The sequence below is a fragment of the Ambystoma mexicanum genome, chromosome 10 (assembly GCF_040938575.1).
Source record: "Ambystoma mexicanum isolate Mex_15411 chromosome 10, UKY_AmexF1_1, whole genome shotgun sequence".
Lineage (NCBI taxonomy): Eukaryota > Metazoa > Chordata > Amphibia > Caudata > Ambystomatidae > Ambystoma > Ambystoma mexicanum.
In genome coordinates this window covers 1,182,211,570-1,182,227,166 of record NC_090932.1, presented here as the reverse complement: position 1 = coordinate 1,182,227,166, position 15,597 = coordinate 1,182,211,570, and positions in this window count along the sequence as shown.

Here is a 15,597-nt window from a genome sequence, read left to right as displayed (position 1 = left end):
CCATGTATAGGCACAGGTAGCTCGGATAGTCAAGGTCCACCCTCAGTTGAGACGTGTCGAGAGCCTTTCTCAGGGCAATTATGTTGCCTGTCGCCAGTCTCAACCTGTTTCTGCCCAGATGTACTGCAAGATCTTTTGGCCTGGATTGTACACTGTTATACTGAAAACCTTCAATACATAGTCTCAGAATGTTGTGATCACTCATACTAATGAATTCAACTACTAAGTCCTTAATGTGTGATTTGTAGTTGTCTGAAACAAAGATGTAGTTCAGGATCTGCCCCTCAAGGCCCCCCTTCCAAGTCATACTGGTTGGAGAATCTCCCGTCGTAAAGCCATTTAGGATCTTAATATTTCTCATACCTAGTTCCTTTCTACAATTTAGACCACGTAGAGCAGCGTCATCGAGATCTGGCGCTGTATTTGCCAGCAAGACTAGGTCGTTGGTAAAGCAGTGGATGTTGAGGTCTCCACAAACAATTATTTTAAAATCTGGCCTTGCGACTCTTGCATCATCGATCTTGTTCACCACCTGATCAGTAAAGTTCTTAGCCATCTCAGACATGGTATTCCAGTAGAGGTTGCAGATTAACCACCCTCCTGTGTGGGGAGTCACGTTTTTCACCCAGGTTGCCTTTAAGCCACTGTCATCATTTAATAAGAAGAGTAAATCTGCCATGAGTCGACCCTTCTGGCCTTTGGTATCCAGGTTTAAATCGGATGAGAAACCTTCGAGTATGGGTGTCTCTCTTAACCAGGTTTCCTGCAGACAAACATGTCAAAAGTTTCATAAGACATGTTCCCTTCTCCAAACGAGTGTCTAAACCCCTAGTATTCCAGCAACCAAGGGTGAGGTCCTTCAATGACCCATTCCCCCCATTCTTTGGACATTAGAAGATAGATGTTAGCGCACCTGCAATCCACTCCCATCCGTCCTCTTGTTCCTTCGCATGTTTATCTTGCTAAGTTTTCCTGAAGTAATTTCTATTGGAGTTTTCTACAACTATCCTAAGGTTCTTTAATGGTGTCAGGGAGTTGTTTCTGTTCCCGTTGCTGGGTCTAGTCGTCAAGTGATGGGTACCTTTCTGCAGGGGTCTTCTCTGTTCGTCTAATTTCTCGACGTTCTCCAATGTGTGTGAATCTGTTTCTCTTAGTGAAAATCCCATGAGAGTCAGTTGTGGGATTTCTCTTACAAGCAGTTGTTTTATTTCTTTTGAAGTGAGGTACAAGACCACCTTGTCTTTCCTCCGTTCGTCAGGGAAGTTGATCATGTCGATGTCCTTGAAATGGATCAAGGTTAGCACAGGGATGCTGTGGAGTAGCCTCAGGATGTTAGCTCTGTTGAGTGTCAAGTCATCCCTTATGTGCAGAATTCTTTCAAGTTTCATCTAGATCTTACATTCACTTCTCGTTTCTAGTTCTCGGGTCCTATGGTCCGCTCAAAGTGTATTCTTGTCTTTTTTAGGAGCACATCGAGGGCTCTCTTTATCCCCCAAAGAGCTTGTCTATTTAGATTTCGGCTTTTTTGTTCTAGAGTTTTAAAGCCAGGTTCAGGCTCTTATTTACATGATTGGGTTTGGCCATATGTACCCAAAAGGTTATTTTTACCCTTTCTCTGAGCCGTGTGGCAGCAGATCCCGAATGAGAGGGTGCAGTGTTGTTGTCTTTAGTCACCTGCCACTCTAAAATGTCCTCTTGTTTATCGCTGCTTTCAGTGTCTGTCACAACAATGGGCTGACTACTCATGTGGTGGCTTGATCTCAGTACGACCAAGCGATATACCAGTGTGTCTTTCGTTGGGTCTCTCGTTAGAAAGACCTTGTCCCATTAATGCGAAACTCATCAAAACCAATAGAATCTTCCTTTGGTGGCGAGTTTCCACGACCTAACTGATGCGTCATAGGCTGTGTTTTAGTCAGAGAGCTTTGAGGAATGCCCTCAACTGACACACTTATGTCAGATTCGTTGCTTTGAATTGGCTATTGAGCTTGTCCTGTGCATTTCAAGCTTTTTGTTTCTTGTAGAGAACCCTGTATAGTTTAATGGGGCGTCAGTTTCCCCTAGGTTCTTCACTAGCTCTATTTTTCTTCTGTGCTAGAGAAGTGGGATCTCTGATTTTGAAATTGCTTGTGTCTGCGACTCTTTCCTTAAAGTGACGTTTCTTGTGGTTATAGGCCTGCTAATTTCACTTGTAATTTGTGATGAGTCCAAGGGTTTTGTGAATAGTCCGTAATTTCTAGCGGAGGGAAGGTCAGAGACAAGTGTAGTGATGGATTCCATCTTGTGTTCCTTTGTAGTAGTCCATATAGTATTTCACTTTGGATATGCAGGTATGAATGAGCCATTTTTAAGAGTTCACTTCCGTATTTCATCTTTTTTGTACCAGGTTATTTCTGTCTTGTTTATCATGTGGTTTGGGTCTGTTTGCCTCCCCCGCCTTGATATTAGCAGTGTGGACTTCCATGATTTTGGCTTCTTTGTCCTTTCTTGCTTGAGTTGGAATGTCATTTGTGTCCTGGGTAAACAGCGGAGTGGCCCTTTGGTTTATTAACATCGAGGCCCTCCTGTTTTCCTTTTCTTTTATAATCGGCTCAAGCATTTCCTTAGAAAATATGTTATGCGCTCAAGGCTTTTGTCCTCGTTCCCTTGTAGGGCAGAGATGAATCCTTCAACAAAGATCATCTTTGAGTGGAGCATGGCAATAAAGTACTTTGATCTTTTAATTGGTCAGCCACCCCTTCATACAACTTCATGAAGGGTGCCATTGTCAGGGAAAAGGCTGCAATCATGTTTGCATCTATGCGCAGTTTTTGTTGTTTTCTCCTCCATTTGGGCAGCGACTAGGTCTAGTAGCAGATCTTAGTCTATTAGCGGGTTGGTTTCCGCTATGTTAGAGTCCTCTATGCGAGACGTCAGCCGGCGACGTTTAGTAGCCTTTGTCGGGCGACCTGTAGAACCTGGATAAGGCAAGCCAATCCCAAGCAGTGCAGTATCCTTTGGTTTTCCTTTTGTTCCAGGTATATCCCTTGCGTTTATCTCTTTTCTCGGTGAGGCAATTTGAAGTTCTTTCGGGCCCTCGTCTGTCGGCCTAGCCTGATGGGCGCCCACTGCTGTATTTGATTTGTGGCCCATTTCATGCCCCCCCCGCTAGTTTGTCGATTTGCCGACCTAGTCCTTCCATCATTGTTGCTGCTGTCCATGGACCCGAGTTAGGTTTCCCCATAGATTGCTCGTAGAGGTCTACACACTCCTCATTGCCAATAGATGGGATGTCAATAGATGGCATGGGGGCCTCTTTGCCCTGGCCTGGGGTTTCAGTTATTTGAAGAGTACTGTTTTGTTCTGAGGTACCAAAACTTCCTTTTGGTGACAAGGCCGGCTTTGGCCGTACATAAGAGAAGCATTGATTAGCCTTAGAGATGGCCAGAGTGAGGCCTCTTGGTTTCCAAGTCGAGGAGCCCGGAGCGTCGCAGGGCTGCTTCTTGTACTTGAATTGTTTGGAGGCTCCAAAATTGTAAGGTTTCAAATATATATCTTTAGCCCCCCTTGCGTCCTTCTCAGATTGATTTGTCCCAGTCGTCAAGGGCGTATTTGGATGGTCTCCAGCAGTTCCGTTGTCTGAGTCGTTAAGCAATTCTGCCTTTCTATGGGCAGATGTAGAGCCTCAAGAATACTGGTGTTTGTGTTTCCTAATACTTTTCACAACAAGTTGGGTGAAGTGTAGTCCCGAGGACTCTCCAGGATGTTACATGGTGAGCTTGTCTTTGAAATGATATCAACCCGTATGTCTAATGGGCATATGGTTGATGCCTCCATCATAGGTGGGGCATGTTGTTCCGGCGATTAATCCTGGTCAACATCAGTATCAGCATTGATTATATCACTAGGACCCACCGGTTTACACAGGGGAGTTACATTGGGGCGCTGTTTAGTAGTGAGTGTTTCTTCTTTCCCCTTCTCCCCATCCCTATTCTTCATTTTTAAAGAGCCCACGCGGATCAAAGGGCTAAAGCCCCACAGTCTCTGTGTGTTAGATACAAGAGTTTACTTCACCAAAGGGTGCACAGGGGGTCCGTTAGATAGGGTGACACTATACAGTGCTATTAGGAGTGCCTTGCAGTGATAATTAATAGATGCTGTTATGCTGAAGTGCCTGGGGCAGTCAAAGGAATCAGTTCAAGCACAGTTCAAGCACAGGGCTCACTGCTGTTCAGCCCACAGCCAATCCAATGCTGTTAGCTCCGAAACCCAGTTTCAAAGCAGCTCCTAACAAAGTGTGTGGTTACAAGTATGGTGCAGGCTGACAGTGAAAAAAGTTCTAGCAGAAGCTCAGGGGGGGGGGGAATCCGTGCGAGAATACACACAGTCTGTGAAGCGTCAGGCTACGGGCTTCTTGAGAGACCACAGAGAGTCTTACCGGCACTGATGTTGTAGGAAGTAGAAGTAACTGGAGACAAAAAGAGAGCAGAGACGGAGTGTCCGTGGGCCGGTCCAGCCACCCGCCAAACACTCTGACGCATTCCGATGCATGGGTGTTATGTAGAAGGTTGGAATGGAAGTAGAAACAGAACTTCCAAAACGCAGGATTCAAGTACAGTGCAACAGAGTAGCACACAGCTACAAACACTCTGAAGCACACATCCTCCTTCTAAATCTGCCTGCGTTTGCTGTCCGTCCTGTGCAACTCATCCGGAACAGGACTGCGAGACATGTCCTTGGCCTCAAGCCCAGGGATCGTATCTCTCCAGCCCTGAAATCTCTCCAATGGCTCTCAGTGGCTGCAAGGATCAAGTTCAAGACCCTCTACACTGTCCACAAGGCCATCTGGGATCTGGGACAACAATACCTCCAACTTTCTCTTTGGAAGTATCTTCCTACTCAAGCTCTTCGCTCCTCCACCTCCAACTGCTTGAGGGTCAGCCGATTTTCCAAGCAACGAGTTGGAGGCAGATCTCTCTCTTCGGCTGGCGCCTCCCTCTGGAACAGCCTTCCAGCCTCTCTGAAACTTGAGCAGAACCATTTCCGGTTCCGAAAGCATCTCAAGACTTTCCTCGTTGCTTCTGCCTTCTTACTTTCTCTTCCCTGCTGATCGTTTGACTGATACTGCACTGGTCACCTAGCTACCCTCTGAACCACGGGCCCAGGACCCTGCCCTCCCAGTTGCACCCCTACACTGCCTCCTGACAACCCTGCACTTGGGTCTGTATCTGCATCCCTACATGTGATGCTGGAAATGCATCGGAGGGACAGGGCCTCTGTATCCTTGTCTTTTACTGCCTTTAAACATGTGTTCTGTCGTGTTTTCCATGCAGGAGTTCATGTGGGACTCCTGGCGGTGCAGCTCTCTCTTTTGGTTTGGTGTACAGACCCATGGGATACCCTTATGGCACTTATGGGTGGGTGTACACCCTGTGCCCCTAGTGTATGTTTTTGGGCACCTTTGTGTGGCCCACAGATCAGGGTATGTGCTCCATGCTGCATTTGCCAGGCGCTCTGAGTATCCTCCATTTTAGGATACCCACGCCCTGCCATTGGAATCAGTTGATTCCTGATAGGAAACAAGATGCCGCCTGTGGCTTCTTGCTTTCTATTGCCTGTTCCCTTATCTTCCCGAAGTCCCGGGAAGCCCTGACTCTGTCCCTTCCCCTTGACTAGCTGTTGGGTGGAAGTTCCATATATGGTGTTGTTGTGAAGTCCATGCCAGACTGGCTGGAGCCTTCCCAGTGACTGTATATTGTGGGTACGCCCTGTGAGTGGGACCGGGGTGAATGGAGTGTGTGACGAATATGCATTTGTTGTTGTGGATGTCTAGTATCTGGTGTTTGACACAATGACTGAGACAGCCCTGCCCGAAATTGGTATGAATGAAGTGTGGAGTTTTGAATGGCTGGGTACTTGTCCCAATACACATAAATTGTTGTGAGTGTCTGGAGAGAAGTGAATGGCCTGAATGCATTATGCACCTGATTGGATGCCTGCCTGCATGAATGCCCTTCTGACCGATTGGTTGCCTGAGTGTGACCCAGCAGAATGAGTGGGAGATCAACTAGTATATCTGGGGGCCTCTCACTGCTAGAATTCGTGTTCAGAAGCTGAAGAGAAACTGGAGTTGAAAATTAAGTTTAACCTTGAGGTCCTGCTGGAAGAGAAGAATTGCTGTTGCCCTTCTTCATCAATCTGACAGCTGCTGTGTCTCCAAGGACTGACCCAGAGAGGACCTGGTAAGGCGCCCTCTTCCCGAGCTACGAGGGACCATCGTGCACCATCTGATCTTTGCCAAATATCCCTGGTAGACAGACCTACGACAGGCTGCCGACCGGAGATGGGGACCGCTGCGGAATCACAAGGAGAAGCGCCCGGACACTGTTGTCCACCACCGACGACCACCACCATCGCCGACCGGAGCTGCCGTGCTCCCGTTGCCAAAGAACTTTTGATTCACGGACGCGCTCATCCGCACCGCCACCTGCCTTATCCTGCCAGAGATGGCCAGGCCGTCGAGGCACCGAGGAGCATCCGCCGGTGGGTTTCCCGCCACCCAAAGACCACAGAGACACTGATGACTCGACGCCCTTGCTGGGCCACAGTTCTTCAAACTCTTTGCGGTCCTGAACTATCGACATTGAGGTGCCCCGCACGCCTCATCCTTGCAGGACATCTACGCTCCGTCGCCGACGAGCATTGCTAGGAACGAAATGAAAGTTGGTTACCCTTAAGATGTGCTCATGCGCCCATTATTGAGAAATCCATTGATTGGAAAAAATCACACGACTTCAATTTGAGATTGATATTTGTCAATTTATCTTGAAAGATGTTGCCCTATGGTGATAACACGTGTTTCGACGTATCCAACGTCTTTTTCAAATCAGGGCTTCATAATTCATGTACAATCAATTTAAAGAGCAATTTACAAATAAAAAAGTGTGGTAAACAAGAAAACACAAAATAAATATTCATGTGAACCGTTAAATTCAAGAAAAACAATTGAAGGTCATTATTAATTCATTCATAAATTGAAGAAAGAACGAAAAATAAAAAGATGGCCATGTTCGGGAGGGGGAGAGGGGTAGGAGGTTTGTGGGAATCAGAGAAAAAACACAGAGAAAGAAAAAAGGAAAAAATTAAATTATGAAATCATTGATGAAAATCATGTGTCGGTTAGGTGTAAATAACTGTGATCATGTACCCATAATAATTAGATATCTTACCCATTATATAGCGTGGATGTGCATATAATTGTCAGGTTTCATGTCCAGTCATGGGATAATCCCTGCTACCTATAGGGAAAATGCCCATGTGTAATTAATAGGTTGACCATGTCATAGTAGAACTCACAAAAAATATAGTGCAAAGAATCGTTAATATTCGTCTTGTTCCTACCGCCTAAGCTACTCTGAGAGTTCCAATGATCCCTTCATAGTATTGTAGTTGTTAATTCTCATACCTGGGCATGGGCAAAGTTATTCCCATGACCGGCGGTAACAATGAACGTTTGTAATATTAACATATGGTGGGGGTGTCCTCTTCCTTGATTCAAAACACGGGAAACAACGCTTCATCTACATATTTTTCCACAATTGATATACTGTGATTACATTGCACGGTAACCGTGAGGGCCACAAAGCCAATAAACCCTACACACTTTTGGTCAAGATAAATCGCATTCCTGTTTGTATGCGTGGACTGAAAGTCACATCAAAATCATGCCGTGACTTTAAAGCAATACGATCGCCGTAGGGCTGCACCGTGATACCCCCGTCAAGTGCAGAAAATGTATTTAGCAAAGGCAGAAACCACGAGGGTCCGCATGCCTGCATTGCATATCCTGTGCCTGGGTGGGCTACTCTTACTGTTAGACTCACCTTGGTTACTTCGTTGTTTCTTTCCGTCCGCGTACCGGCGTGTCCACCCGATCCCTGTCTGTTGTATAGGCTGGTTGCTAGACGACTTCAGTCCTACTACTGTTTCTGGCTTGGGCGCCATCTATTGGGCTAAGTTACTGGTTTCCCAATGTTACGTACGTAATCTTGTTCCCTCTCATGTCGATTGTTACTGTTTCTGGCTTGGGCGCCATCTTTTGGGCTAAGTTACTGGTTTCCCAATGGTACGTACGTAATCTTGTTCCCTCTCATGTCGATTATTCTAAATTCCCAAATAAAGTAGAAATAGAATAAATATGACATTGTTTACGCCCCTTGTCTAAAAGGGTTGACCACGTACACATTTAAGCGTATCATGCATATCATAACCTGTTTAAACACAAATTTCCATGTCTATAAATCTCATTCAAGGTTCTTTTTGTAAAAGTGTACGGCATACTCTGTCATGTGATGAAAACACGTGCCCTTGTGGTTATCTGCCTGGCTTGTTAGACATGATAGCTAGTATACTGGGAAGATGATACATTAATTAATAGTTGCTGTGAAAGAAAGAGGTCTCGCTATATATTCATTGCTGATATAGAGTGCTATTGAACAGTTATATATTTAACCTCCACAATTTTTTGAAAAGTGGCGTTCCTTGTCTTAAAGATACCCTGTCCATTGGGAAAAAGTGAGAATCTCCTGATAGGTTTATGTTTGTCAATGGTTTCATGTGTACTTACTCTCCTGGAACCCCGATGGGCAGGTTCGAGCAATGTTAATGTTTCATAAAAAAGAATACATTTCATTGTCCGAATTCAGGCCTCTTTCAACTGTACGAAATTTACAGATCAATTTAGCTTCCTCTTGTCGTAATTTCAACTCTTGGTTCCCTCCTCTTGGTCCTAAGGTCACTCTCTTAAGTCCGGCAAATTTTAGAGTTTTTTTAGTGTCACATTGGTGTTCCTTTTGCCAGTGCTGGGCCAGTGGTGAATTTGTATTTGGATTCCCTATGCATGAGAAATGTTCTCTGATCCTGATCCTTAGTTCTCTAATGGTGCTCCCTATGTAGATCTTATTACATTCACAAATGATGGTATATATAACGTATTTGGTTCGGCAGTTGATATGTTCAACGATGTTATAGTTGGTGCCATGTTGGTCTTCAAAACGTGTCAAATTATCCATCGCATGTTTGCACATTGTGCAGGTCCCACATTTCCTGAAGCCCTTCGTTTGTTTCGATAACCACGTAATGGTGCTCTCCGGTCTTAATTCTGGAAGTAGAGATGGGCTCAATATGTTTTTGATAGTTTTTGCCCGTTTATAGATGATCAATGGGTCGTCATTAATGTAGTTCCTGACATGTGGGTCCAAAAGTAAAAGATGCCAATTTCTTTTAAGGATACTTCTCAAAGTTCCATTATTTTTACAAAATGTGGTAATGAAGCTGACTTCTTCCTTTCGGTTATTGGTTTTGGGTTTCGTGGTTAAAGTCTCTTTCCTATTCAGTGCTTTAGCTTGTGTCCGTGCCTTCAAAATAGTCTTGGAGCCATATCCCCTAGCCTTAAATCTTCTTGAAAGCAGATGGCATTCTTGTTCAAATACCTCTTGTTCAGAACAATTGCGACGGGCCCTGATGTATTCTCCACTTGGAATATTCCTGATAACCGAGTTCTGATGACAGTTAGTTGCAAATAGAGTTGAGTTGGCCTCTGTTGCCTTCCTAAACGTTCTGGTCATCAATTGATCATCTTTCACATAGATATTGAGGTCTAGAAAATCTATTGATGATTTGCTGAAATTTCCAGTAAATTCTATCCCCATGTGATTGCTGTTGGCTCTGTTCCTGAACTTTTCCAAATCGTCCTGTTCTAATTGCCATATCAGTAGAACATCATCTATGTATCGAGTCCATAGAATCACGTGTTCTTGATATGCTTCGTCTTTGTAGACATGCTTGTCCTCGTACATCGCCATAGTCAGATTGGCAAGGGCGGGGGCAAATTTAACTCCCATCGCCACTCCTCTTGTTTGTCGGTAAAATTCCCCATTGAAAATAAACACATTGTTTTGCAGAGTCAAAAGAACCATTGGAATTTAGATGCAGTTTGTATGGAAAATATATAGTCTATTGTTTCAATTGCTGTTTCATGTCTAATGGATGTGTACAATGACTTCACGTCCCAGGTGGCTAGAACGTAATCAGGTTCCCATTTGATCGGAGCTAATTTGTTGATTGCAGAAGTTGTGTCCTTCAGATATGCTTTGGTTTGGTTTACCAGCGGGCTGAGTATACTGTCAATGAACTCCGCCATGTTCATGGTTGCCCAGTTAATCCCACTTAAAATTGGTCTTCCTTCTGGTATTCTCTCAAAAGCCTTGTGAATTTTGGGTAAAAAATATATTGTTGGTAACGTTGGTTGTTGCATGTCCAAAAAAGCTTTTTCTTCATCTGTTATTAGACCTTGCCTGTACCAATTGGTTATAGCATCTCTTAATTCAGTTAAAATGTCCTGTTTTGGATTCCCCTCAAGTTGTTTGTAACATGAGGGAGTGTTCAGGTGGTTCATAGCCATTGTTACATAATCTTGCCTGTTCATAACCACAATTTTTCCTCCTTTATCCGCTGCTTTTATAGTCAAATTGTGATTTCGTTTGAGGTCCAACAATGCTGTTCTTTCTGCTTTAGTCAAATTATCGTAATCATGTTTGATATAATTTCTGTTGCTCTTTTTCTTTTTCGTATTGTTGTCCATGAGGTCATTGAGATCTTTAGTGACTGATTTGTAGAAGGTATCCACAAGGTTATCTGGCGTTAAATTTGGGGTGAACTTGGATTTCACTTTCAGGTCCCTTGTTTGAAGGCTGGTTTGTTGTATCTTCAAGTCGTGTATGGTTTCATGAATGGGTCGCTCTACTGTATCATGTAGTGAGCTCAAGAGATGGATATTTCTTATATCTTTGATTGCATAATCACTGTCTTCAATGTCTGGTTCTTTGGCATGGAACATCGAGACTTGCGTTGCGAAAAACTTCTTAAGTTTCAGTTTCCTAATGAACTTGGACAAATCTATGTGTACATCTATTTTGTCAAAATTGGTGGAAGGGGCAAAAGAGAAACCTTTATTCAGCAACGTGATGTCTTCCATTTTTAAGTGATAATCAGAAAAATTCAAAACTAGGTCGTTTGTTGGTTCTTTCTTGCTGCCTCTCTTGCTCCTGCTCTTGTTAACCGCCTGAAATCTTCTAGAGCGTCTGGATTCCCCGTGTCGACCACTCCCCCGCCGACCCCTCCTCCTATATTCTGAGATTGTGGATTGGGCTGTTGGGGTAATAAAAAACGCACCTGTTTTTGTAGATTGTTTCTGTTGCTTTTCTTGTACCGTCTAATTTGATTGAGGAACCCCTGTCCCTCAGTTGTTTTTTCTGGTGTTTCTGAGTCCTTTGTTTGATCCCCTTCTGATTCTGCATCCGAACTGCCTGGTGATGTGTTAGGAGTGCTATCTCTTGATAGTGGTTTTGTAAATTGTTTGTATTTCTCTTGAAAAGTATACACCTTGTCATCCTGATAATCCCTGTCGTAACGAAAAAACTTGCGCATTTTTCTTAATTTAATTTCATCTTGGTAGTCCTTCAGGATTTCAAACATTTTTTGGTAGTTTTTCTCCTTTGTTACTTCTAAGGCCTTGGCCTCTGTAATCTCTTTTTTGATTGTGTCTATTTGTTCCGTTGTTCTCTTGTGTTCTCGTGAGGCATGTTCAATTAAAAGCTCCAGCATAATGTTGGAGCTTTGATTGAGATTCTGTTCCCATGAGTCTGCTAGATCTTTGTCGTCATCTTTGGTAAAATCCGGAAAAATCAGGATCCTTAAACCTCTTGGTATTTGCTTTTTGGTTACATAATTTTTTAATGATACAATCTCCCAATACTTGTCAACTTCTTTCTTTGAGGCTCTTTCCAGTTTTACGAATTTGTACCGTAGATCCTCTCTGGGTTTGGGCAGATTGGATGCAAAAGCATGAGCATTGCTGCCCTTAGGGGCAAAAAGATTTACGGCATCCGTTTCCCTTGTTTCTAAGTATTCTGCCATTGTGGGTCTGGTATCTGGATTAATCCTGGTCCGCAGGTTCTGAAGTACCTGTTGTAAAAGACTGAAAAAATGTGAGGAACCTATTTGAGGTACTTCTCACTTAGAACTCTGCGCCCTCTTTATTTGGTACTTCAGTTTAGAAGGTCGCATGAAACTAGGGTAACAATGGAGTCTTTGATTCCTCTACTCCATTAGGAAGAGACAAAATGAAAGTTGGTTACCCTTAAGACGTGCTCATGCGCCCATTATTCAGAAATCCATTGATTGGAAAAAATCACACGACTTCAATTTGAGATTGATATTTGTCAATTTATCTTGAAAGATGTTGCCCTATGGTGATAACACGTGTTTCGACATATCCAACGTCTTTTTCAAATCAGGGCTTCATAATTCATGTACAATCAATTTAAAGAGCAATTTACAAATAAAAAAGTGTGGTAAACAAGAAAACACAAAATAAATATTCATGTGAACCATTAAATTCAAGAAAAACAATTGAAGGTCATTGTTAATTCATTCATAAATTGAAGAAAGAACGAAAAATAAAAAGATGGCCATGTTCGGGAGGGGGGGAGGGGTAGGAGGTTTGTGGGAATCAGAGAAAAAACACAGAGAAAGAAAAAAGGAAAAAATTATATTATGAAATCATTGATGAAAATCATGTGTCGGTTAGCTGTAAATAACTGTGATCATGTACCCATAATAATTAGATATCTTACCCATTATATAGCGTGGATGTGCATATAATTGTCAGGTTTCATGAAGGACTACCAAGATGAAATTAAATTAAGAAAAATGCGCAAGTTTTTTCGTTACGACAGGGATTATCAGGATGACAAGGTGTATACTTTTCAAGAGAAATACAAACAATTTACAAAACCACTATCAAGAGATAGCACTCCTAACACATCACCAGGCAGTTCGGATGCAGAATCAGAAGGGGATCAAACAAAGGACTCAGAAACACCAGAAAAAACAACTGAGGGACAGGGGTTCCTCAATCAAATTAGACGGTACAAGAAAAGCAACAGAAACAATCTACAAAAACAGGTGCGTTTTTTATTACCCCAACAGCCCAATCCACAATCTCAGAATATAGGAGGAGGGGTCGGCTGGGGAGTGGTCGACACGGGGAATCCAGACGCTCTAGAAGATTTCAGGCGGTTAACAAGAGCAGGAGCAAGAGAGGCAGCAAGAAAGAACCAACAAATGACCTAGTTTTGAATTTTTCTGATTATCACTTAAAAATGGAAGACATCACCTTGCTGAATAAAGGTTTCTCTTTTGCCCCTTCCACCAATTTTGACAAAATAGATGTACACATAGATTTGTTCAAGTTCATGAGGAAACTGAAACTTAAGAAGTTTTTCGCAACGCAAGTCTCGATGTTCCATGCCAAAGAACTAGACATTGAAGACAGTGATTATACAATCAAAGATATAAGAAATATCCATCTCTTGAGCTCACTACATGATACAGTAGAGCGACCCATTCATGAAACCATACACGACTTGAAGATACAACAAACCAGCCTTCAAACAAGGGACCTGAAAGTGAAATCCAAGTTCACCCCAAATTTAACGCCAGATAACCTTGTGGACACCTTCTACAAAGCAGTCACTAAAGATCTCAATGACTTCATGGACAACAATACGAAAAAGAAAAAGAGCAACAGAAATGATATCAAACATGATTACGATAATTTGACTAAAGCAGAAAGAACAGCATTGTTGGACCTCAAACGAAATCACAATTTGACTATAAAAGCAGCGGATAAAGGAGGAAAAATTGTGGTTATGAACAGGCAAGATTATGTAACAATGGCTATGAACCACCTGAACACTCCCTCATGTTACAAACAACTTGAGGGGAATCCAAAACAGGACATTTTAACTGAATTAAGAGATGCTATAACCAATTGGTACAGGCAAGGTCTAATAACAGATGAAGAAAAAGCTTTTTTGGACATGCAACAACCAACGTTACCAACAATATATTTTTTACCCAAAATTCACAAGGCTTTCGAGAGAATACCAGAAGGAAGACCAATTTTAAGTGGGATTAACTGGGCAACCATGAACATGGCGGAGTTCATTGACAGTATACTCAGCCCGCTGGTAAACCAAACCAAAGCATATCTGAAGGACACAACTTCTGCAATCAACAAATTAGCTTCGATCAAATGGGAACCTGATTATGTTCTAGCCACCTGGGACGTGAAGTCATTGTACACATCCATTAGACATGAAACGGCAATTGAAACAATAGACTATATATTTTCCATACAAACTGCATCTAAATTCCAATCAGTCAACATGCTCAAGGAAATGGTTCTTTTGACTCTGCAAAACAATGTGTTTATTTTCAATGGGGAATTTTACCGACAAACAAGAGGAGTGGCGATGGGAGTTAAATTTGCCCCCGCCCTTGCCAATCTGACTATGGCAATGTACGAGGACAAGCATGTCTACAAAGACGAAGCATATCAAGAACACGTGATTCTATGGACTCGATACATAGATGATGTTCTACTGATATGGCAAGGAGAACAGGACGATTTGGAAAAGTTCAGGAACAGAGCCAACAGCAATCACATGGGGATAGAATTTACTGGAATTTTCAGCAAATCATCAATAGATTTTTTAGACCTCAATATCTATGTGAAAGATGATCAATTGATGACCAGAACTTTTAGGAAGGCAACAGAGGCCAACTCAACTCTATTTGCAACTAGCTGTCATCAGAACTCGGTTATCAGGAATATTCCAAGTGGAGAATACATCAGGGCCCGTCGCAATTGTTCTGAACAAGAGGTATTTGAACAAGAATGCCATCTGCTTTCAAGAAGATTTAAGGCTAGGGGATATGGCTCCAAGACTATTTTGAAGGCACGGACACAAGCTAAAGCACTGAATAGGAAAGAGACTTTAACCACGAAACCCAAAACCAATAACCGAAAGGAAGAAGTCAGCTTCATTACCACATTTTGTAAAAATAATGGAACTTTGAGAAGTATCCTTAAAAGAAATTGGCATCTTTTACTTTTGGACCCACATGTCAGGAACTACATTAATGACGACCCATTGATCATCTATAAACGGGCAAAAACTATCAAAAACATATTGAGCCCATCTCTACTTCCAGAATTAAGACCGGAGAGCACCATTACGTGGTTACCGCAAACATGCGATGGATAATTTGACAAGTTTTGAAGACCAACATGGCACCAACTATAACATCGTTGAACATATCAACTGCCGAACCAAATACGTTATATATACCATCATTTGTGAATGTAATAAGATCTACATAGGGAGCACCATTAGAGAACTAAGGATCAGGATCAGAGAACATTTCTCATCCATAGGGAATCCAAATACAAATTCACCACTGGCCCAGCACTGGCGAAAGGAACACCAATGTGACACTAAAAAAACTCTAAAATTTGCCCGATTTAAGAGAGTGACCTTAGGACCAAGAGGAGGGAACCAAGAGTTGAAATTACGACAAGAGGAAGCTAAATTGATCTGTAAATTTCGTACAGTTGAAAGAGGCCTGAATTCGGACAATGAAATGTATTCTTTTTTATGAAACATTAACATTGCTCTAACCTGCCCATCGGGGTTCCAGGAGAGTAAGTAC